Raw genomic sequence first — 5,953 nt, forward strand, 5'->3', positions numbered from 1 at the left:
AAGGTATGATTAATGGGCGAGTTTAGGGGTCTTTATATAGGAAACAGGAGTCCAAAAAATAGGTTAAGACGATTTAAGCATGGAAGATTCTGGAAGTTGAGCACGCCACCACCACGCCGCGCCGTGCGGCGAGCTTCCCCTCCCCCGTCGCGTGGCCTACCGGCCCTAGGGGGGTCTGGTCCATCTAGCTGGTCCGGTTCATTCCTAGTTCGGTCCGGTTCGTTTCCTGACGCGTCGGTTCTCTGGTTCAGCTTGTTTTTGCTTGTTTTTCGCCCTCTTTTCACCGGAATTAAAAACCAAAACCTAAAACGTAAAACCATGTTAGTAGTATACAAATCTTACGAGAAACCGACCAAAACTAATAAAATAATAAATAAAATATACACGGGATTTAAGTATAATAAACGTTATATCAGTCAATGTGTCCAACGATAGCCCTGTGACTTTCCTTATAGGAGGTGGTGTGTTGGAGTATGTGAGCGCATATGCTGAAATCATATGCGGCGCATATGTTATGCGCCCAACATATGCGCTGCATGTGTTAGTGTATATATAGTTTGTTTGCTTTCATTTGTAGGCAATCTCTTAATTTCAGAGCAATAAAATTATCTCTCTTCTTCTTTTCTGTTTTCTTTCGTTTTATCGTTTTATACCATCACATGGTATCAGATCATGGTTATTAATGCCTGCTCTTCATTTTAAACCGGTTTTTCAATCTTTTATCCGGTTTTCTTTCTTCATCAGTTGGTATATCTTGATTCTTGATCTTTTGATCATTCTCTTTGGTTTGTTTCTCATTTTCAGCTGGTTTTCATCTTGGTTCTTCCATATATTCTTTCTTTTTCATCCCTTTCGTCTTTTTCTCGAGGTTTTCACCGTAAAAAATTCTTCAAATTTGCATCAATCGTTTCTTATACATTCGTGTTTAATCCTTCCAATTTTATCCAATTCATTCACAAAATTCTATTTAAAATGTCGAAATTCTTTCAGTTCACTCCAGCGCATATGTTCTTAAACATATGCGCCACATAAGTTTCTTTTGTTTTCAGCGCATATATTGTTCATCTTATACATATGCGCCGCATAACATATGCAGCGCATAAGTGCTTTCTAATTACTTTCAGCGCATAAGTTCTTTGCTTCTCGTTTGTTTTTCTTTTCTGTGTTCTCCTTTATGGAAGTCCTTAACACTTCTTTCGCTCAAAATCTCAGGATTGATTCGTCTAATCCCCTTTATCTTCATGCATCTGATTATCCTGGCATGATTCTGGTCTAAAAAATTTTGATGGGAATGGTTTTGGAGCCTAGAAATGAGCAATTCCTATTGCTCTTTCCGCTAAGAACAAACTTGGGTTCATTAATAACACCGTCCCTATGCCGGCTAATCAAGCACATCTTGCCCTCTAGCAAAGGTGCAATGGTATGGTGATATATTGGATTCTCAACACTCTTAATCACGATATTCATGATAGTGTTCTGTATGCTGAAACAGCTCAAACTCTTTGGAACGAGCTTAGCTCTAGATATGGACAAGCAATTGGTGCTAGAGTCTATCAACTTCAAAAGAATCTCTGTCAAATCTCCTAAGGAAGTAGTGACATTGCTACTTATTTTGGTAAGATGAAGTCCTATTGGGACGAGTTGAATGCTGTCAATTCCATTCCTTCTTGCACATGTGGGGCTGCTCATGTTTTTGCCAAAAGAGAGGAAGATCAAAGGCTAATTAAGTTTCTTATTGGACTGAATCCAAACTATGACATGATTAGAAGCAATATTTTGATGATGCAGCCTCTTCCCTCTATCGATCATGCTTATGGGATCTTGCTACAAGATGAAAAACAGAGAGAAATTCATACCACCGCCACTGATTTCACCGCATCCTCTACTTCTATGCATGCTAATACTGGAGGACCGGTCAGTGGTTGAACTAGACAAAATAGAAGAACTCTTGTGTGTACTCACTGTAAGGAATGGACATTCGGTGAAAAAATGTTATAAGTTGATTGGTTTTCCAAAGGACTATAAACTTGCTAAAGGCAAGAAGTTTGCTAATCTTGCTGAAGAACAAGGACAAAGTGATCAAAAACATTCTGATTAGCAAGGACTAACTCAACAACAGTATCATGACTTGATGGTTTTGTTGCAGCAAAAAAAACTCCAACCTGGGACTTCTAACGCTTTTGCTGCTAACAGCGCTACAGCCATCAATCATGACTCTTTCCGAGGTATCATTTCTTGTAATTCTTCTAAATCTTCTTCGAAATGGATTATTGACACTGGTGCAAATGATCACATGTGTCATGATCAAAATTTGTTTTCAAGCGTTTCCTTTCTACAAAATTTAATTTTCATCACTCTTCCTAATGGCACCAGTGTTACTGTTCACCAATATGGGATTGTTCCTTTAACTGATAAACTTTCTTAGTCCAAAGTTCTTTTTGTACCACATTTTAAAAATAATCTTCTTTCTGTTTCAAGATTATTTTCTGAGGTATCATTTCTTGTAATTCTTCTAAATCTTCTTCGAAATGGATTATTGACACTGGTGCAAATGATCACATGTGTCATGATCAAAATTTGTTTTCAAGCGTTTCCTTTCTACAAAATTTAATTTTCATCACTCTTCCTAATGGCACTAGTGTTACTGTTCACCAATATGGGATTTTTCCTTTAACTGATAAACTTTCTTAGTCCAAAGTTCTTTTTGTACCACATTTTAAAAATAATCTTCTTTCTGTTTCAAGATTATGTTCTGAGGTATCATTTCTTGTAATTCTTCTAAATCTTCTTCGAAATGGATTATTGACACTGGTGCAAATGATCACATGTGTCATGATCAAAATTTGTTTTCAAGCGTTTCCTTTCTACAAAATTTAATTTTCATCACTCTTCCTAATGGCACCAGTGTTACTGTTCACCAATATGGGATTGTTCCTTTAACTAATAAACTTTCTTAGTCCAAAGTTCTTTTTGTACCACATTTTAAAAATAATCTTCTTTCTGTTTCAAGATTATGTTCTGATGCTGATGGTAATGTTCTTTTCTCTAAACACAATTGTGTTTTACAGGCCCCTTTTCTGAAGAGCCATATGGTTCTTGGTGAAATGCTCAATGGTCTTTATCTTCTTGAAGCCACCAAGACTTTTGCTAATAATTTTTTTCTTTTCAATAAATCTTGTAACTCTGTTGTAACCGTTGAAACTTGGCATAATTGTCTAGGACATTTGCCCTAGTTTACAAATTGAAACAATTATTTTTCATTTCTAATTCATCTTTCAAGTCTATTGAGCATTGTGATATTTGTCCTAAGGCAAGACAACATAAATTGCCTTTTCCTATTAGCTCTACATCTACTAGCAAAATTTTTGAGCTAATTCATATTGATTTTTGGGGGCCTTATCATACAGCTACTTATAATAGCTTCAGATATTTTTTTAACCATTGTGGATGATTATAGCAGAACCACTTGGACACATTTGCTTTCCACTAAAAGAATGCTTTTCCTATTCTTCAATCTTTCATTGAAATGATTAGCAAACAATTTGGCACTATTGTGAAATGCATTCGATCTGACAATTTTGAACTAGGGACTGGACTAGTTCAACGTGCTTACTTATTAAGTAATGGCATTATTCATAAGAAAACTTGTGTTGTTATTCCTCAACAAAATGGTGTTGTTGAACGAAAGCATAAACATTTGCTTGAAACATCGAGAGCCTTAATGTTTCAATCTAAACTTCCTGTTCAGTTTTGGGGTGACTGTGTTTTAACAGCTACACATTTAATCAATCGATTCCCCACTGAGATTCTTAACAATAAAACCCCATATGAGGTTTTAACAGGAAAAATTCCTTCCTATGTTCACATGAAGTCTTTTGGTTGCCTTACTTACGCTTCTACTTTGAGTCATGGAAGAGATAAATTCAAACCATGGGCTGTTCCTTATATTTTCCTGGGATATCCTCTAGGTAAAAAGGCTTATCGTTTGTATGATTTTGACACAAATAAGATCATCATATCAAGAGATGTCGTTTTCTTTGAAGCTTTATTCTCTTCAATCACAAACTCCAAAGAAAGCTTTATTTTTCCATCCATTGATATCATCAATCAATTCTTTGATGATCCTTCCTCTGCTTCCGCTTTTAATTCAATTCCCGATTCCATTCCTAATTCTTCTGCTGCTTCTGATATTCATGTTCCTCCTTCTAGTGATCCACCCATTAGAAGGTCTTCCAAAATTTCTGTTCCTCCTTCTTATTTGAATGATTATGTCTGTAATCATTCTGATTATTCTCCCCATTGCTTTCACACTATCACTAATTCATGCTCCTCTTCTGTGTCTTGTTCTTCTTCTCAACTCCTTCCTTTTAGTCAAACTCTCACCACAGCTATCTTTGAATTACATGAGCCTGCTTCGTACAAAGAAGCTGTAACTATTCCTGCATGGCAAGATGCCATAAAAGTAGAGTTTTGGCCTCTTGAGAATACTAATACTTGGGCTGTTGTTGATCTTCCTTCTGGAAAGAAGGCTATTAAGAGCAAATGGGTGTTTAAAATTAAACACCGAGTAGATGGCACTATTGAGCGTTGTAAAGCACGTTTGGTGGTCAGAGGAGATACTCAAAAGGAAGGGATAGATTATAATGAGACTTTTTCTCCTGTAATTAAGATGACCACCATTCGAAGTCTCATTGCTGTGGCTACCAAATGAAGTTGGCCTCTTTTTTCAGCTTGATGTAAATAATGCTTTTCTTCATGGGGATTTAGATGAAGACATTTATATGCTACCAGCGCCTGGTATGGAACTTCCAAGTCATCAAGTTCTTAAACTTCAGAAGTCCTTATATGGTTTAAAACAGGCTTCTCGACAATAGTATGGGAAATTGTCTTCTGCTTTGAAGACAAGAGGGTATATAAGTTCTCAGAATGATCACTCTTTGTTTTCCAAATCCATGGGCTCATATGTCATTTATGTCGCTGTCTATGTTGATGACATTCTGGTTACTTGAAACAATTTGGAAGAGATTAATGCTTTTAAATCTTTTCTGGATTTTTCCTTCAAGATTAAAGATCTGGGGACACTCAATTATTTTATGGGGATGGAGGTTCTTTATACCTCTAAAGGTGTCATCATGTGTCAACGTAAATTTACCAAAGACATGCTTGCAGAATTTGACACTTCTAATCTTCCTATCACCGGTTCTCCTTTACCTCATCATTTACAGCTGCAAGTTCATGACGGTCTTGTTATTGCTGAACCTTTACAATATAGGAAACTTGTTGGTAAACTCAATTATCTTACCCACACAAGACTTGATATTGCTTTTGCTGTTAAGTTCTTAAGTCAATTCATGCAAGATCTGAGGCTTCCTCATTGGAATGTGGCTCTTCATACTCTTTCTTATGTGAAGGGAACTTTATCTCAGGGGTTATTTTTCAACAACAATACCTCTTTTGAATTACATGCTTTATGTGATTCGGATTGGGCGGCATGTCCTAATACACGAAGATCGGTCAGTGGGTTTTATGTTTCTCTTGGAGGTTCTCCAATTTCTTGGAAGTCTAAGAAACAACTCACTGTTTCCTTAAGTTCTGCTGAGGCTGAGTATCGATCACTTCGTCGTGTTACAGCTGAGCTTGCATGGTTAACTAGACTCCTTTCTGAGTTGCCTAATGTTTCTCTGGTTAACCTTAAGTGTGACAGCCAAGCTACAATTTACATTGCCAAGAATCCGGTCTTTCATGAATGAACAAAGCATATCGAGATTGATTGCCATTTTGTTCGAGAGAAATTACAAGAGCTCTCATCAATTGATGCATACGAAGACTGCTGACCAGCTTGCAGATTTATTCACCAAGAGTGTAACGTCCTCGTTGCGATAATAATAAATAAAACGTTTCGAGTTTAATTTAGTTGTCGTGTCGAGAGATGTCATTTAAATTAATTAAATAA

The 5,953-nt window shown here is 36.6% G+C and overlaps 1 pseudogene; it reads left to right on the top strand.

Annotated features, from left to right (window-relative positions):
• The first annotated feature begins 5,099 nt into the window (after nt 1–5,099).
• On the top strand, nt 5,100–5,750 carry LOC143622395 (secreted RxLR effector protein 161 pseudogene; annotated as a pseudogene).
• The last annotated feature ends 203 nt before the right edge of the window (nt 5,751–5,953 follow it).

This window comes from Bidens hawaiensis, unplaced genomic scaffold, assembly GCF_021521415.1.
Source record: "Bidens hawaiensis isolate Kalapana, Puna unplaced genomic scaffold, B.hawaiensis_p1.1 tig00003126_1, whole genome shotgun sequence".
In the NCBI taxonomy this organism is placed as follows: domain Eukaryota; kingdom Viridiplantae; phylum Streptophyta; class Magnoliopsida; order Asterales; family Asteraceae; genus Bidens; species Bidens hawaiensis.